This window comes from Haematobia irritans, chromosome 1 (assembly GCF_050003625.1).
Source record: "Haematobia irritans isolate KBUSLIRL chromosome 1, ASM5000362v1, whole genome shotgun sequence".
NCBI classification, from domain to species: Eukaryota; Metazoa; Arthropoda; class Insecta; order Diptera; family Muscidae; genus Haematobia; species Haematobia irritans.
Genome location: NC_134397.1, coordinates 136,048,245 through 136,068,985, shown reverse-complemented (window position 1 = coordinate 136,068,985; position 20,741 = coordinate 136,048,245). Strand labels below are relative to the sequence as shown.

Here is a 20,741-nt window from a genome sequence, read left to right as displayed (position 1 = left end):
TTCCTCTCTGTGGAGTCGACACCCAGATCTCACATCCATAGAGGAGTTAGTCATCTCCACGAGTATCCTTCTTCTGCTTGGAAGAGGGCCTCCAATGATTTTCATTAGCCTGCTCAGTCGTGACATTATCATAGCAGCTTTCTCCGTTGCGTGCTCTATCTACTTGGCGGTCGTTACTCTTGAGTTTAGCTTTAGTCCCAAATATTATTTGATTGTCTGCCTTATTGGGATTACCATGTCGACTTTGTGCATCTCCAGTTTTAGAAGCAGATAACATCTTGTTAGAAATAGCATTTCGGGCTTTTGCGTGGCTAATTCTAACCATGCGTATCTAACCAGTCTTTCGCACGTAACATATCATGGTTTCCTCGCTTTTATCACAGCGGATATGTCATCAGTATAGCCAACAAAGAATGTATCATTTGGTATGGGTCTCTTCAGTATTTCGTCGTATTTTGCATTCCAGAGATCGGGTCCGAAGATTGAACCTTAGGTTAGGTGGTAGCCTGATGTATCAGACTCACTTAGACTATTCAGTCCATTGTGATACCACATTGGTGAACTTCTCTCTTATCACTGAGTGCTGCCCGATTCCATGTTAAGCTCCAATGACAAGGGACCTCATTTTTATAGCCGAGTCCGAACAGTGTTCCACATTGCAGTGAAACCACTTAGAGAAGCTTTGAAACCCTCAGAAATGTCACCAGCATTACTGAGGTGGGATAATCCACCGCTGAAAAACTTGTTGGTGTTCGGTCGAAGCAGGAATCGAATCCAAGACCTTGTGTAACAGGTTGGCTGATAAGTCAACGGGATAAGCCACCGCTGAAAACCTTTTTGGTGTTCGGTCGAAGCAGGAATCGAACCCAAGACCTTGTGTAACAGCTTGGCTGATAAGTCCCCGGTCTAACAAAGAAAAACACATTTTTTTTTGTCAAAATTCGTTTTTATTATTCAACATAGTTCCCTTAAAGAGCGATACAATGATTATAACGACCTTCCAATTTTTCGATACAATTTTGGTAGTACTCCTTCGGTTCTGCCTCCAAATAGAGCTCAGTTTCGGCGATCACCTCTTCATTACAGCCAATTTTTTTCCCTGCGAGCATCCTTTTGAGGTCTGAGAACAAGAAAAAGTCGCTGGGGCCAGATCTGGAGAATACGGTGGGTGGGGAAGCAATTCGAAGCCCAATTCATGAATTTTTGTCATCGTTCTCAATGACTTGTGGCACGGTGCGTTGTCTTGGTGGAGCAATGGAGGCCATTACTTTGCCAGCGGACTTTTGAGTCTTTCCACGCTTCGGAGACGGTTCACCGGTCGCTGTCCACTCCGGCGACTGTCGATTGGACTCAGGAGAGTAGTGATGGAGCCATGTTTCATCCATTGTCACATATCGACGGAAAAACTCGAGTGTATTACGAGTTAACAGCTGCAAACACATCAACACGTTGTTGTTTTTGGTCAAATGTGAGCTCGCGCGGCTCCCATTTTGCACAGAGCTTCCGCCTATCCAAATATTGATGAATGATATGACCAACACGTTCCTTTGATATCTTTAAGGCCTCTGCTATCTCGATCAACTTCTTTTTACGGTCATTCAAAATCATTTTGTGGATTTTTTTGATGTTTTCGTCGGTAACCACCTCTTTCGGGCGTCCACTGCGTGCACCGTCCTCCGTGCTCATTTAACCACGCTTGAATTTTGCATACCAGGGAAATCAATTATTGTTGATTTCCCTGGGGCAGAGTCCGGAAACTCATTATCAAGCCAAGTTTTTGCTTCCACCGTATTTTTTCCCTTCAGAAAACAGTATTTTATCAAAACACGAAACTCATTTTTTCCATTTTTTTCACAATAACAAAAGTTGCTTCACAAAAGACGTTCTATCTCACAAACTAATTGACTTACAAACGTCAAATTTTGACACGATTCATTTGAAGGCGAGGTTAGGTTAGGTGGCAGCCCGATGTATCAGGCTCACTTAGACTATTCAGTCCATTGTGATACCACATTGGTGAACTTCTCCCTTATCACTGAGTGCTGCCCGATTCCATGTTAAGCTCAATGACAAGGGACCTCCTTTTTATAGCCGAGTCCGAAGGATGTTCCACAATGCAGTGAAACCACTTAGAGAAGCTTTGAAACCCTCAGAAATGTCACCAGCATTGCTGAGGTGGGATAAGCCACCGCTGAAAAACTTTTTGGTGTTCGGTCGAAGCAGGTGTCGAACCCAAGACCTTGTGTATGCAAGGCGGGCATGCTAACCATTGCACCACGGTGGCTCCCTAGATTGAAGATTGAACCTTATGCGGCACCAGAGGTTACTTCCATTATTCTTGGATCCTGTGCAGTGCAATATATCAAAACTCTGTCTTTAAGATAGTCTTTCAATATTCTCGTTAAGTATTTCGGTATGTGAAATATCGTCTCTAGCGTGTATATTACGTCTACCCAACGTAGGCTCTTGAAAGCGTTCCTAATATCTATCGTCACTAGATTTATAGATCTTAAAGCGTGGCTGCTCTCTTGTGTGGCCTGTACGGCATCTAATACTTTCTTAAGTACTTCTAGTGTCGAGTTTTCAGGTCTAAATCCGTGTTATCTTGTGGACAGACCCCCAGCAGTCCTGATAGTAGTCTCTTCAAATTGTGGTTTGATGGGCTGTTCGAATAGTTTACCAGCTGTTTCCAGCATGCCCAATGCTCTATATGACCATGATGTTCCGGTAGTTACTAATAACATCAAGTAGTTCGTCTATTTCGGAGACTCTGTTTTAAGCATCCCTATTAATGTTCTTTTGTCTACTGCAGCCTCAATCTTGCGGAATGTTAGGTTAGGTGGCAGCCCGATGTATCAGGCTCACTATGCAGTCCATTGTGATACCACATTGGTGAACTTCTCTCTTCTCTGCGGTATAATGAACACGTATTTCGGCGAGCTGCAATTTGAAAAAGTCCCCAGCAATTGGGTATATTCTTCGTTTTCCTTTGGATTGCACGTTCCTTGGGATTGGGATCTATTGTAATCCCGTGTGGTGTATTTATACCAGCCTCTTCATTGTTAGCAGGTATCATGCTGGTGAGACTTGTCGCTTTTACCGGCGTCCGCATTATCCTCGAATTGCTTCTTAAGATAGATGCTAGCTCCCCATCTCGTACTCTCCCATCAGTTGAATTATTTTTTGGATTTTATCTGTGTCCAATAATATAGTTGCTCTTTGAAGTAACCCCGAGAGTTCCTATGTAAGCAGTGCAGGTCCTCGCGAGGGTTGATACAAGAAACTATGGGTACTTGTATTCAGAGCTAGATCGGGCGCTAATCTGGATGTCGTATAAACAGCATCTAAATTGGCAACTTAATGGTTAAGGTTAATGGTTATGTCACATAGAGAATTATCTAAGCCCTGCCAGGGGTTTGACAGGACGGAGGCAGTTGTGACATTTGCATGAAAACCATTTCCCTGAGATTTCACTTCCAAATCAGCATGCACGATGGTCTGTACGACGATGGCGATGCCGGGTCATAGGAAGTAATCTTTGTTCTTTCCACAAATCTGGGAAATATTGAATTGAATTTATTTTTAAAAGTGGTTTTTATGTAGGGAACATTTGGGACTTTATTTAATTGATTTATTATGCCAATGAGACTATAGTGAGCAACTTGCATAAAGTATTATCTGACTCAGTTCTCTCAACTAGATGTCTGATCAGGTCAGTAACTCCGCGATAACTAAACTTGCCCTGATTCAACCTTATCTCCCAAACTTTCATTATCCCCTTAATTACTTGGAGGGTCATAAAATATATTTGCTATTCTACGAATCTTTTTCTATAACATCCAATGCGCAGTTGCATCTAATGTGAGAATATCCAAGATGATGGTATGCCACAAGGGTTTGTACGATTAAATGTTGGGATAACACTCTCGAAAAAAACACACACACACACACTGTAATGTCCAGGTATACAACGTCATAGTGTATGATACAATAACCTATGGAATACTCGTATGAAATACGTTTTATGAATGAATTTTTTTTGTTGTTTCAAGAATGAATCAAAGGCATTCATGAATGAATGGAAGAATTGCTGATGTTGTTCTTGTTGTTACCTACGATGGAAGGTGGAAAATCTGGTTTATTTAATGAATGAAATGATGTTACGTGTTTCTTAAACTTGGTCTACAAGGAAATGGCCAATAATAATTACCACAACGGTTACTGCCTAGCATCATCTTTCAAGTCAGTAGCTATAGCTAGCTGATGGTCCATGAAGAGTCCCCCATCAAGTGGTAGCATCACAAATGATAGTTTGTAGTAGAATACAATGCAACTAATGCTACTTTAGATGCAATGGGGTAGGGGGTCAGACAGAATCCACTACCATAAAACATCATCATTATCGGTTTAAACTCTACATAATTGAAGACATGCCGTAACAACAAAAGCAACATCCAAAGTCCTATACAACAATATCAGCACTTATTGTATACCATCTCTTAACTCTTTTTGTTCGTTGTTTGGTGTTTCTTTGGTCTTTACGACTCAAGAAAGTCGCATAGATTTAGGGGTGATGGTGTTGGTGGTCATGCCATTCATTGTAATGCTCCATCTGCATTACACATGGACTCGAAACCACAACCATGAAATGGAGTGTTAGTTGATTATTTGACACTAGGCTACCTTTTTGGATGGTGAAAATAAAAATCAACTAAATTTTGTCCATAATTTGGGGGTATTTCGAACGTCTAACGAAAATTGACCACTTTAATAAGTTTCTGTTTTTTGGAATGTTTCAGAACCTTCACTCCCTTCTAGGAGGAAGAGCTTAAACTAGCTGCTTTCAAGCTATATAATAACAAGGCTCCTGGACCTGATGGATATCGTTAGAAATACTAACAAGTATATACGGCCGTAAGTTCGGCCAGGCCGAATCTTATGTACCGTCCACCATGGATTGCGAAGAAACTTCTACGAAAGACTGTCATCCACAATCGAATTACTTGGGTTGTGGTATCTTAAAACTTCTTAACATCGTTTTCTAAATTGTGAGTTAGTCCATACGTGGTAGAGAGCCAGAATTGAAATATGGGCGTCGCTTATATGGGGGCTATATACAATTATGAACTTGATATGGACCAATTTTTGTGTGATTGGGGATCGATTTATCTGAGGGCTATATAACTATAGACCGATATGGACTTAGTTAGGCATGGTTGTTAACGGCCATATACTAGCACAATGTACCAAATTTCAACTGACTCTGATGAAATTTGCTCCTCCAAGAGGCTCCAAAACCAAATCTCGGGATCGGTTTATATGGGGGCTGTATATGATTATGGACTGATATGGACCACTTTTGGCATGGCTGTTAAATATCAAATACTACCACCACGTACCAAATTTCAACCAGATCGGATGAATTTTGCACTTCCAAGGGTGAGGTCAAATCTGGGGATCGGTTTATATGGGGGTTATGTATAATTATGGACCGATTTCGACCAATTTTTGCATGGGTGTTTGAGGCCATATATTAACATCACGTACCAAATTTCAACTGAATCAAATAAATTTTGGTGTTCCAAGAGGCTCCGGAGGTCAAATCTGGTGATTGGTCGACATCGGTCCATAATATATAATTATATATATTATGGACCGATGTGGACCATTTTTTGCATGGTCATTATAGACCATATACTAATACCATGTACCAAATTTCAGCCGGATCTTAGAGACTTTGCAAGCCAAATCGGGGGATCGGTTTATATGGGGGCTATATATAATTATGGACCGATGTGAATCAATTTTTGCATGGTTGTTAGAGACCATATACTAGCACCATGTACCAAATTTCAACCGGATCGGATGAATTTTGCTCCTCTTAGATTCCCTGCAAGCCAAATTTGGGGTCCGTTTATATGGAGGCTATACGTAAAAGTGGACCGATATGGCCCATTTGCAATACCGTCCGACCTACATCAATAACAACTACTTGTGCCAAGTTTCAAGTCGATAGCTTGTTTCGTTCGGACGGACGGACGGACGGACATGCTCAGATCGACTCAGAATTTCACCACGACCCAGAATATATATACTTTATGGGGTTAATATACCCCCATCCTATGGTGGAGGGTACAAAAAGGTAGCTGAATATCAGCCCGAAGTTCTTCTTCGCATGTACCAATTCGTGCATAGCAGATGGAATTTTCCCCAAAATCTGGAAAGAGTAGAAATTAGAACATACAGGCTCCTATTTATTCATAACACAGCTGGTAAACTGATGGAAAGGCTTATCAAGCCAATGCTAGAAGAAGCAATCCAGATGAGAGAATGACTCTCTCACAGACAACATGGGTTCCGCTCAGGAAAATCCACGATGGGAGCACTTAGAGATATGATGGACCTAGCGCAAGCCACCTGACCTTTCGTTCTACTTGCAACCATAAACATGAAAAATGCTTTTAATACTCTCAAATGGGTGGGTGCCTTACAAGCATTGGCGTATGATTCCGAAATCCCAGGGTACCCCATGCGGATAATAAGAAGTTATCTAAAAGACCGAATATTGATATATAACACCGACGACGAAACTAAAAGAGTTGAAATCACATCAGGCCCTGGTCAGGTATCAGAGCCTAGGCCCCGATCTATGGAATATTAGCTACGATTAGATCTTAAGAATTGAGATGCCAGTGGATTCGTTTTTTGGTACGCTGACGCTATCACATCGGTGATATAAACGCGAAACCGCACAGAAGCACAGAGGAAACTTATACGGGTGAAGATACGAGCGAAGTCCTGTTTGGGGACACAGACGACACGTACCAACATTGTTCGATATGCAAGTAGACGATGTCGTTATTCAAACTGGGGACGCTATAAAATACCATGGAATACGACTGCATACAAAGCTGAAGTTCTATACGTAAATAGACTATGCTGCTAAGAAAGCAACGCAGATAACGCAACAACAATATTGGGAACATAGGCGGTCCTCTTCCAAAAAATCGAAAGCCTGTAAAAGTGTTACGGAAGCGAGATATGGGCAAGCGCGCAGAAAAATGCAAGTAAAGTACGAACTCTTCGGACGGTATGGTTACCACTTCACGTGTAACCTCCGCATATCGCACTGTATCTGCTGCGGCGGTACTAATCGATATGACTCCAATGGACCTTCTAAATGGAGAACAGACTTAATACAAACACGTTCGAGGATATAACACGAGAGACCACGCAATAGTGGCAAGATCGATTGAACTGCGATATATACGGCAGGTGGACATCAAGGGTTACGCATACTGCGTAGTGAGTCAAAATGACCGCGGGACCGAGAGCCAATTAGGCAAAATAGATGAGCGGAACCTGATAGATAAAATGACGGCAGACGATGATAGATAAAATGACGGCAGACGAGCAGCGTTGTCACCAGCAGTAATGCTGGTGACATTTCTGAGGGTTTCAAAGCTTCTCTAAGTGGTTTCACAGCAATGTGGAACGCCTTTCAGACTCGGCTATAAAAAGGAGGTCCCTTGTCATTGAGCTTAACATGGAATCGGGCAGCACTCAGTGATAAGAGAGAAGTTCACCAATGTGGTATCACAATGGACTGAATAGTCTAAGTGAGCCTGATACATCGGGCTGCCACCTAACCTAACCTAACCTAGTATATGGCCGCTAACAACCATACCAAAATTGGTCCATATCGGTCTATAGTTAGGTTAGGTTAATGTGGCAGCACGATTAAGTTTCAGACTCACTTAGCCTGATACATCGGGCTGCCACCTAACCTAACCTAACCTAACAGCATTGGAACATAATCGCGAAGTAGTGTAGACCTTCAAAATGGAGAAAAGACTTAACGCAAACACGTTAGAGGAGATAAAACAAGATACTATGCAAAAGTGACAAGATCGATGGAGCTGTGATATATAACATACGGTAGGTGGACAGCAAGACTTATCCCCGATATATAAAGAAGTGGACGGACAGGATACTTCCGAATGTATTTGAATAAAATGGGCAAATGGGATAGTCCATATGGCCTCTACGAAGAGGGGAATGTCATCGATGATGAGCAGCACACTTTTTTCAGGCGCATACGATGGGGCACCGAAAGATCGAACTTAGAGGGACAAGTAGGCGAAATAGATAAGCGGAACCTGTTAGGAAAAATGTCGGAACAGCAATGGAACATCATCGCGAAGTATTGCGAAGTCGTATTGAGGAAGAAGAAGATCGACTTTGACAACACACACTATAGAGTGATATGGAATGACAGCGGAAAGATATGCACACATAGACGAAATGGTCAAGCACCTACGTTGGGTTCCCCGTGGTGCAATGGTCAGCATGCCCGCCTTGCATACACAAGGTCGTGAGTTCGATTCATGCTTCGACCGAACACCAAAAAAATTTTCAGCGGTGGATTATCCCACCTCAGTAATGCTGGTGATATTTCTGAGGGTTTCAAAGCTTCTCTAAGTGGTTTCACTGCAATGTGGAACGCCGTTCGGACTCGGCTATAAAAAGGAGGTCCCTTATCATTGAGCTTAACGTAGAATCGGGCAGCACTCAGTGATAAGAGGGAAGCTCACCAATGTGGTATTAAAATGGACTGAATAGTCTAAGTGAGCCCGATACAACGGGCTGCCACCTAACCTAACCTACATAGGGGTCCACTTCGAGGTGATGCAAAAATCCAGGAGCGGTAATGGTCGTGTTTTTTTTAGCCGTTATTATCGATATATATATATATATATATATATATATATATATATATATATATATATATATATATATATATATATATATATATATATATATATATATATATATATATATATATATATATATATATTTAGATCGAGTCCGGCATACGACGTGAGTCGTTCTTGTCTGATGGATAAAGGCATTTTTAACCACCCTCCCTGCCAGAAAAAAATTAAATTAAATTAATTTTGCCCGCAGCCAAAATTAAATAATTTTTTTTCTTCTTCTTACTTTTTGATCAATTTAAATTTTTGTGTATACCAGTGTTGGTTTCTTTTGCTGCAAATAATGTTGTTTGCTTCTCCCATCGAACTGGCCATACTTAACTCTTAGTTGGCCTCTGATTTGGCCTTTTTTTGAAAGTGTAAAATTGTGAAAGATCTTTTCGATATGAATTGTTTTTAATGGCCTTAGCTGTTGTTTGTTGGTTGGTTCTCTTGTTGGTCATCGTTGTTGTTTCATGTTCGCCATTCATCCATATCCAGTTGAAAGTTCTTGATGCCATCTCTAAAGGCAACATTGATAGCAACACACGGTTGTAGTAGCAGCAGTAACAAATTGCTTATGAATGAAACAACAGCAGTAAAAACAACCAAAGAAAAATATAATTCAAGGCAACAAGTAACAAAACGATGATGCGTGAGTAAAATGCATTATAAGCGTGAAGAAAAAATATTATGATTATTGGTAGTAGTAGCAGTAGAAGAAGCAGACATATAAGACATCTCATACCAGTCATGATTGAGTACGACTGGCTGGCTGGCAGGCGCATTAACATTAACATCACATCTCATTTTTCAGTCAAAATTCAATCCTTCGCACATCCATTTGAGTGAACAAATGAATGTGTTAAGTTATATTACACTGGGAGAAACAATCAGTTTAGTTTTATAAAACAAGTCATAAAAATGCCCCCTGGACCCCTGTTTGATAGGGCCCAATCTTAAATATTCGAAACCAAAATTTTCGTTGTAGAAACTTCACGTAACGTTTTACAAGAAATGCTTTATTTTAATTTAAATGAATTTAATTTCACAATTCGTTATGGTTTCACAAAAATATGTCTTAGGCAAGCTGAGTTAAATTATAAATTAGCCCTTGGGTCCACGGTAGACACTCGTGCCAAAAATAGTCCACCAAAATGTAAAGAAAATTTTACCAAAAATCTACCAACTTTAAAAAACCCGTATTTTGAAGATTGTCAAAATTTGTCAAGATTTTATTTGTATAGAAAATTTTGTCAAAATTTTATTTCTACAGAAAATTTTGTTAAAATTTTATTTCTATAGAAAATGTTGTCATTTTTTTTCATAAAAAATTTTGTCAAAATTTTATTTCTATAGAAATTTTTGCTCAAAAGTTTATTTCTATAGAAAATTTTGTCAACGTTTTATTTCTATAGAAAATTTTGTCAACATTTTTTTATTTCTACAGAAAAATTTGTCAACGCTTTATTTCTATGGATAATATTGTCAACATTTTATTTCTGTGAAAATTTTCTCAATATTTTGTTTCTTTAAAAAATGTTTTATATCTTTAGAAAATTTTGTCAAAATTTTATTACAATAGAACATTTTGTCAAAATCTTATTTCTGTAGAAAATTTTGTCAACATTTTATTTCTATAGAAAATTTTGTCAAAATTTTACTTCTATAGAAAATTTTGTCAACATTTTATTATAGAATATTTTGTCAACGTTTTATTTCTATAGAAAATTTTGTCAAAATTTTATTTCTATAGAAAAGTTTGTCAAAATTTTAATTCTATAGAATATTTTGTGAAAATTTTAATTCTATAGAAAAATTTGTCAAAATTTTAATTCTATAGAAAAATTTGTCAACATTTTATTTCTATGGAAAATTTTGTCAACATTTTATTTCTGTGGAAAATTTTGTGAACTTTTTATTGCTATAGAACTTTTTGTCAATTTTTTTTCTATATAAAATTTTGACAAAATTTAATTTCTATAGAAAAGTTTGTCAAAATTTTATTTCTGTAGAAAATTTTGTCAAATTTTATTTCTATGGAAAATTTTGTCAACATTTTATTTCTGTGGAAAATTTTGTCAATATTTTATTTCGTTAGAAAATTTTCTCAATTTTTTATTTCTTTTGAAAATTTTGTCAATTTTTTTTAAGAAAGTTTTGTCAATTTTTTTTCATAGAAAATTTTGTCAAAATTTTATTTCTATAGAAAATTTTGTCAAAACTATATTTCTATAGAAAATTTTGTCAACGTTTTATTTATATAGAAAATTTTGTCAAAATTTTATTTCTATAAAAAAATTTTGTCAAAATTTTATTTCTACAGAAAAATTTGTCAACGCTTTATTTCTCTGGATAATTTTGTCAACATTTTATTTCTGTGAAAATTTTCTCAATATTTTATTTCTTTAAAAAATTGTGTCAATATTTTATTTCTTTAGAAAATTTTGTCAAAATTTTATTTCTGTAGAAAATTTTGTTAAAATTGTATTTCTATGGAAAATTTTCTCAATATTTTATTTCTATAGAAAATTTTGTCAAAATTTTATTTCTATAGAAAATTTTGTAAAACTTTCATTTCTATGGAAAATTTTGTCAAAATTTTATTTCTATAGAAAATTTTGTCAAAATTTCATTTCTATGGAAAATTTTCTCAATATTTTATTTCTATAGAAAATTTTGTCAAATATTTATTTCTATAGAAAATTTTGTCAAACTCTTATTTCTGTAGAAAATTTTGTCAACATTTTATTTCTATAGAAAATTTTGTCAAAATTTTACTTCTATAGAAAATTTTGTCAAAATTTTATTCTATAGAAAATTTTGTCAACATTTTATTATAGAATATTTGGTCAACGTTTTATTTCTATAGAAAATTTTGCCAAACTTTTGTTTCTATAGAAAAGTTTGTCAAAATTTTAATTCTATAGAATATTTTGTGAAAATTTTAATTCTATAGAAAAATTTGTCAAAATTTTATTTCTATAGAAAATTTTGTCAACATTTTATTTCTATGGAAAAATTTGTCAACATTTTATTTCTGTGAAAAATTTTGTCAATATTATTTTATTTCTTAAAAAAATTTTGTCAATATTTTATTTCTTTAGAAAATTTTGTCAAAATTTTATTACTTAGAAAATTTTGTCAAAATTTTATTTCTATAGAAAATTTTGTCAAAATTTTATTTCTATAGAAAATTTTGTCAACGTTTTATGTCTATAGAAAATTTTGTAAACATTTTATTTCTATGGAAATTTTTTTTCAATATTTTATTTCTTTTGAAAATTTTGTCAAAATTTTATTTCTATAGAAAATGTTGTGAAAATTTTATTACTTAGAAAATTTTGTCAAAATTTTTCAAGATTTTATTTTTTAGAAAATGTTGTCAACATTTTAGTTCTATAGAAAATTTTGTCAACGTTTTATTTCTATAGAAAATTTTGTCAACATTTTAATTCTATAGAATATTTTGTCAAAATTGTAATTCTATAGAAAAATTTTGTCAAAATTTTAATTTTATAGAAAAATTTTGTCAAAATTTTATTTCGTAGAAAATTTTGTCAACATCTTATTGCTATGGAAAATTTTTTCAATATTTTATTTCTTTAGAAAATGTTGTCAAAATGTTATTTCTATAGAAAATTTTGTCAAAATTTTATTTCTACAGAAAAAATTGTCAACGTTTTAATTCTATGGAAAATTTTGCCAACATTTTATTTGCGTGGGAAATTTTGTCAATATTTTATTTCTATAGAACATTTTGTCAATTCTTTGTCTATATAAAATTTTGTCAAAATTTTATTTCTATAGAAAATTTTGTCAAATTTTATTTCTAAGAAAAATTTTGTCAACATTTTATTTCTGTGAAAAATTTTGTCAATATTTTATTTCTTTAGAAAATTTTCTCAATATTTTATTTCTTTAGAAAATTTTCTTAATATTTTATTTCTTTTGTAAATTTTGTCAATTTTTTTCCATAGAAAATTTTGTCAAAATTTTATTTCTATAAAAAATGTTGTCAAAATTGTATTTCTATAGAAAATTTTGTGAACGTTTTATTTCTATCGAAAATTTTGTCGAATTTTTATTTCTATAGGAAATTTTAGTTTTACATATTTGTAGAAATTTTAGTTCTTTAGAAAATTTTGTCAAAATTTTATTTCTATAGAAAATTTTGTCAATATTTTAGTTCTATAGAAAATGTTGTCTATTTTTTTCTATAAAAAAATTTTGTCAAAATTATATTTCTATAGAATATTTTGCCATAATTTTATTTATTTCTACATATTTGTCGAAATTTTATTTCTTTAGCAAATTTTCTCAACGTTTTATTCCTATAAAAAATTTGTCAAAATTTTATTTCTATAGAAAAGTTTGTCAAAATTTTATTTCTATAGAAAAGTTTGTCAAAATTTTATTTCTATAGAAAATTTTGTCAACATTTTATTTCTTTAGAAAATTTTGTTAAAATTTTATTTCTTTACAAAAATTTGTCAAAATTTTATTTCTACTGAAAAATTTGTCAACGTTTTATTTCTATGGAAAACTTTTTTAAAAATTTTATTTCTATAGAAAATTTCGTCAAAAGTTTATTTCTATAATAAATATTGTCAACGTTTTATTTCTATAGAAAATTTTGTCGAAATTTTATTTCTTTAGAAAATTTTATCAAAATTTTATTTCTACAGAAAATTTTATCAATGTTTTATTTCCATGGAAAATTTTATTTCTATAGGATTTTTTTTTTTCAAAATTGTGTTTCTAAATATAGAAATTTTTGTCAAAATTTTATTTCTATAGAAAATTGTGTCAAAATTTTATTTCTATAGATAATTTGGCTAAAATTTTATTTCTATAAATAATTTTCTCAAAAATTTATTTCTATAGAAAAATTTGTCAAAATTTTATTTCTATACAAAATTTTGCTCAAAAGTTTATTTCCATAGAAAATGTTGTCAACATTTTATTTCTATAGAAAATTTTGTCAACGTTTTATTTCTATCGAAAATTTTGTCACTAGCTTATTTCCAAATGCTCCATTTGCATCCTATTGTCTGGTGTGTAAGAAAGAGCATCACTATTTTCTATTTTGAAGGCACGCTTTGTTTTTTCTAATAATGTAGAAATTAAAGAATTTCATATAAACTTAAAAAATGTATATGAAAAACTTCGTTCCAATCCACGAAAACATATTCCCCAATATCCAGGGGAAAAATCCCCAATACTGTTTCAAATAGATAATAGTTAACATTTTCTCTGTGTATTACCAATTTCCTTCACCATCTGAACAAGTCATCGCTGAGACGCCACCAGTAGCCCATCAATGGCAATAAATGCTATGACATGACCAAGATTTTCGATTCCATTCATGAAATCCCAATATAAGAAATAATAAAAAAAAAAACGAAAAACAAACAGAAAAGCCTCGAACACACCAAAAAAGTGAGGTCTTTAGATAATTATGTTGTCAGTACTAATAATCATAATTTCAATTCCAATTACACCAACATCCATAAGGTAACTTTTATTACACTTCTTAAAGGTAATTTCGAGCTATTGCCAACTCCAAACAGGGGAAGCCCTAGTGATTCTAGCGTAGATATTTTCCTCCCGCTTTTAAGTTTTTTTTTTGTTTTTCTATCTTATACGGCCTTTTAATTACCTAACATCTATGGCATGTCATGGCATTTATTAAGGCGGTTTTATTGTTTCTTCTTCCATGTGATTTTGGCGCCTTTAAACAAAAAAAAAAAAAAAATAATATGTGGCCTATGAATATGACTTCCCCTAATAGACCATCTTGCTTGAATTATTTTTTTTAATTATCATCATAAATATTCATTAGCCTAGCCAGGTCAGGGGATGAACTACGTCATCGTTGGAGCATTTAAAAGTCATAAACGATATTAGAATTATTAAATGCCTTCAACTGCAGTCGAATAGTAAAACAGGGGCTAATTTGTTATGCGGCTTTGTTTGATTTTTATTGTGAATCGCTTATTGAAATATCGTTTACATTCAATTTGGCAAATTTTATAATTTTTTGCCTTATAGGAAAAGTAATTGCATTTTGAAATTGCCATTATATTTAATAATATGAGAGACTAGATTTGAATATAAATATTTGGGGAATGACCAAAATATATTTGTGTACTAAACAGAGCACAAAAAAATTACAGAAAAATATGCACATTGTACTCTACTTTTTGATATTTTTCCCCAAATGCTTTGTTGAAACATGGAAAATGTAATAATCTACATTTTATCCACTATTTAAGAAATAACATCTTCTCATAATGTCAACAAGTAAGGACATTCTAAAGTCAGGCGGGGCCGACTATATTATACCCTGCAACACTTTGTCAAAACTGAAAATTTAATTTGCATATGTAAATCACATCCCATTGTGTTTTGAATTTCCCAAACTTTATTGTCTATAGCCTTTGTATCATATACGAAAACGAAAAAAAAAAAACAACACAACACAACACAAACTTCTGAATTAAATATGTATTGTTCTTAAAATAAGATTAATTGATTCGATTTGCCTTCAGAATACGTAATTTTTTTTTCTCACTTGTATGGCAATTCGAAATCAATTTATTGTACATTTTTTTTTTGTTTTATATTCTGATAACAAATCTTGAGTGATCACTGAAGTTTTTCGTTGTTGTTTTTTTTTTTTGCATTATCTCAAATATATGAATGAATGAGTGGCAAGCAGAGTGATGCCTGTGTTATGAATGAACAACTCTTCGTCCATTAGTTCCGTTTGTTAACTATAGTTTTTTTATACCCTCCACCATAGAATGGGGGGTATATTAATTTTGTCATTCCGTTTGTAACATATCGAAATATTGCTCTAAGAGTCCGTCCGTCTGTTGAAATCACACTAACTTCTGAACGAAATAAGCTATCGACTTGAAACTTGGCACAAGTAGTTGTTATTGATGTAGGTCGGATGGTTTTGCAAATGGGCCATATCGGTCCACTTTTACGTATAGCCCCCATATAAACGGGCTCCAAATTTGGCTTGCGAGGCCTCTAAGAGAAGCAAATTTCATCCGATCCGGCTGAAATTTGGTACATGGTATTAGTATATGGTCTCTAACAACCATGCAAAAATTGGTCCACATCGGTCCATAATTATGTATAGCCCCCATATAAACCGATTACCAGTATATTCCCCTTCCTATAGTGGAGGGTATGAAAACAAAAACAAGTATATACGGCCGTAAGTTCGACGAGGACGATTCTTATATACCCTCCACCATGGATTGCGTAGAAACTTCTACGAAAGACTCTGTCATCCACAATCGAATTACTTGGTTTGTGGTAATACTTACAGATGGCAAGGTATCTTAAAACTTCTTAACATCGTTTTCTAAATTGTGAGTTAGTCCATACGTGGTATATATTGGACAAAAAAGGTATGTATACACACAAAAAAAATTTCACGAAAATTTTTCCAATTAAAATTTTAATTGAGTTTTAAAAAATATTCAATTAATAATTTAATTGATTCAACAAATGTTTTAATTGAAACAAAAATCAATCACAAAAATAATAGTATCAATTAATTTTTTAATTGGACCAACTAACTTTTTAATTTACCTTCAATTAATTTTTTAATTGATACTATAATTTCTGTGATTGAAGACATTTCAATTAAAAATTAATTGGATCAATTAATTTCGTGATTGAATCAGAAAAAAATTTTTTTTGTGTGTAGGTAAGTCTACAAATAATTACGAAGCGATATGGACTTTTTGCACGGTACGTAGAGAGCCAGAATTGAAATATGGGGGTCGCTTATATGGGGGCTATATACAATTATGAACTTGATATGGAATTTATCATTTCACGCTCGTCTTCTCAATAGAAAGGTATATGCCAGTGACAGCTCATTTTATTGTTTACAAGCTTACAAAAGCATTTTGATCTATTGCAAATAAGCTAATGGAATTTAAGGGTGCACTCAGAAAAGGAATATGATCACCCCAAACATATTTCAATAGCAAAATTTTATTTTTGGACGGTGACCATGGAACATGTTTATCGCAACCATCTTATTTTGTCGACAATTATGTATCCGATTTCTGGAATCATATATATGCTTGCCGAAAAAAACAACATTTTGGGAGCTATATCTAAATCTGAACCGATTTGGCTCATATTTTGCAAGTTTTTCGAGACTCATAAAATATTCGGATGTACGGAATTTGAGGAAGATCGGTTGATATACACGCCAATTATGACCAGATCGGTGAAAAAAATATATGACAGCTATATCCGATTTTTTCCAAAATCAATTGGGATCGTCTTTGAGCCTAAACAGGACCCTATACCAAATTTTAGGACAATCGGACTAAAACTGCGAGCTGTACTTTGCACACAAAAATACACCAACAGACAGACAGACAGACGGACAGGCAGACAGACGGACAGACAGACAGACGGACATCGCTAAATCGACTCAGAATTTAATTCTAAGCCGATCGGTATACTAAAAGATGGGTATATGACAATTATCTTGGCGTTACATACAAATGCACAAACTTATTATACCCTGTACCACAGTAGTGGTGAAGGGTATAAAAATTGGTTAATTCTACTCCCTGTGCAACATTTCAATTAAATCGGATTGCAAGATTGGCTACTGTAGTCATATGAGTGTAAATCGGGCGAAAGATATATATGGGAGCTATATCTAAAGCTGAACCGATTTTCAATCAAATTTGGCACACTTGACTATTGTACCAATTGTTCTTCTTGTGCAAAATGTTAAGCAAATTAGTGTAGATATATATATATATATATATATATATATATATATATATATATATATATATATATATATATATATATATATATATATATATATATATATATATATATATATATATATATATATATATATATATATATATATATATATATATATATATATATATATATATATATATATATATATATATATATAGATATATATATATATATATATATATAATATATATATATATATATATATATATATATATATATATATATATATATATATATATATATATATATATATATATATATATATATATATATATATATATATATATATATATATATATATATATATATATATATATATATATAATATATATATATATATATATATATATATATATATATATATATATATATATATAAAGTAAGATTTCATTAATCTGTACAAAATTTCGAAAAAAAATAATAAAATTTAACTACTAGCAAATAAAGTTAAATTTAGCGTTAGTTTAACTACGGGTATTTTTTTCTGTGTATAATATTCGTGATTGAAGCAATTTCAATAAAAAATCCATTGAATCTTTAAAAAAAATTGTTCTGTGAGTTCCCACCTGTTGTAGAATTTTGTACGCAAACCATAATGGAGGGCACATAAAATTCGTTCTGGCCAAACTTTTTGCATTATATACTTGTTTTGTTTTGGATTGTTTTTGTGTTACTTAAAGCTATTTGCATATTCCTTTCCTTTCAACATGATTTCTCTTTACACACACGCACACACACCCTGTTTTGCAATCATTGATAGTTTTTAGTCTTTTTTTTTACATTTTTTCTGTAAAGAATTGTTTTACTGATTATTTGTTATTTAGTTTTTTTTTTTTTTGTATTTTCATAAGAGCAAATATACAAATGTAAAAAAAATATATAAACAACATGTTGTAGCAGTGTGTCGACAATGATGATGGCCGTTTCCGTTTTTAGATGGGAGTTTTTCGCCTATCGTCGACCCACCAAGCAAAAAAAACGAAATAAACACAAAAAGAAATCTCTCTTAAAACCACCATACGATTATTTTATCTCTTTTTTTTAAACATTCAATGGACTTTTGAACATTTTGTGAATGAAGTACATTTTTGTTTTTAGATTTTCACAAATCACTGCACAGATCAATAGAGCCACTGTATCAAGAGAGCCATAAAAGAGTAAAGTGGTTATGGTCAGCTAAAGAGCCATAAAATGAGAGATGAGACAAACAAAAACAAGAGTAAAAGTGCAAATGTAACAAATACATGCGTAGACATGAAATTGTATGGCACACTGTGTGTGTGGCTATCTTGTATCTACAGCTCACATAGATACTTTTGTGCTACATTTTAAAGATTTCATTTCGTAGCGTTTCGTTACGATGCAATGCGATGATCTTTACTTGGTTGGATGGGTGTGAGTGTATGTGTGCGTATGCGTTTGTTTATGGACGAGAGTGCACAAAGAGCATTTAGTCTCCATAAGTTGCTTGTGGGTATTTGTACCTGCTAGGCTGTTATAGTGTGCGTGTTATTTTTAGGATATGATGATGATCGTTCGTTTATGAACATTATTCCGCTCACATTCAGTTGATATTCATACGAATCCAATAGATACACAATAATTATTTGTGTGTGGCACACAAAAAAAAAAAAAAAACAGACCTAAAACGAAAAGAATCATTTAACTAATAAATAATAAAAATCAATGTGAATTTATACGAAACAAAACCAAAATATCTACACAAATAAAAGTGTGCAAAATATTTACTATTAAATAAAAAAGTGTTGTGATAAAAAGTAATACCACTAAATTGAAAAATAAAAATAAACCAAAAAATTAAAATAATAAAATTTTAATATTGGTTTTTTATTTTTAATACAAAGTGCTATGAATCCATCAGTGTTTATTTGAAGTGTATTTCTGCTGGCGGCATAGAAAATATAATATCTGTCAACAAATATTTTTTTATAAATTAAAAAAATATATATGCTGGTCATACAAAACAATAATAATATCGTTTAAAAATATTATTAAATGGTGATAAAGTCAACATTCATTTCGTAAACAGAAAATTCCAGTTGTTATCACGACTTTTGTTTTGGGACTCTCTTGCCTTTTGTGGGAATATACAACAAAAACAACGACTATATCAATTCGCTCTCCTCGGTAGTTTTAAAAAATAAAAACTTCTAACTTCTATTCTCTTTGGGTTCCGTACTTGGTTTTGCTCCCTCTCTCCCTCTCTCTGTTCTCTCTCCCAATTTTTTTTTTCTATTATCATTTTGTTACCTACTACTAGTAAAACATATGGATTAATATTAAATTTAGCGCAACATGTGTATCTAGATAAAAACAAAAAAAAAAAACAAAACACAACAATCATAGAAAATCACTTCTTAGTAACTCCTTTACTATGAGATATGTTTAAGACTTCCAACAGAGGTCGCTATTCGAAATTTAATTGTTATTGTGAATTGTGATGTTTCCTTGAATCAAAACAAAAAAATCTCTACTTTATAACGGATTTACTGTGGATTGGAAGAAATCTTACTGCCTGTTCATGAAACACAAAATCGACTCGAGGCGAATCGTTCGTCTAGATTCAAACTAAAATAACTTTGGATATATTTTCTAGAAAATCGTGAATTTTTCCTGCACTCATTATTTATGATTTACTATCGAACACCGAAAAAACTGTGATTCCACAGGCCCTGGTTTTCGAGATATTAATATGTGATTTTTGGCGAATCGTTCGTCTCGAGGCGAACGAAAATTCCATGAACAGGCAGTTAATGGTAAATTTCGTGAAGATTTAAAATGTTGGCTCAGAGAAGATAAATATTTCGATTATAATCCTTCAAGATAAACGGGGAGACCTGGAATATTGAAGGCCTCTTCACGTTCAGATATTACAAAAGTGAGATATTATATTTTGCAAACTAAACAATGTCAAACCACCCATCCCTACCCCAAGAAAAAAAGCTAAAAAATTTCCAAATCCAATTTAAGTTATTCCAGTTACAAGGGTTGGCTTTTATATTTCGGGATAAGAAAAAAATACAAATCTTTATAAATGAAATCGCTTTATTGTCTTCCAAAATATTCTCCATTAAGATCTATACATTTTTGCATGCGCTTGAACCAATTAGCCAAGGACTTTTGCTATTCGGCGGATGACCA

At 32.9% G+C, this 20,741-nt stretch overlaps 1 protein-coding gene across 1 annotated transcript in view; it reads left to right on the top strand.

Annotated features, from left to right (window-relative positions):
- pnt (ETS transcription factor pointed) overlaps nucleotides 1–20,741 on the top strand; it is a 594,656-nt gene that overhangs the window by 373,425 nt on the left and 200,490 nt on the right. The gene's annotated exons all lie outside the window — the stretch shown is intronic.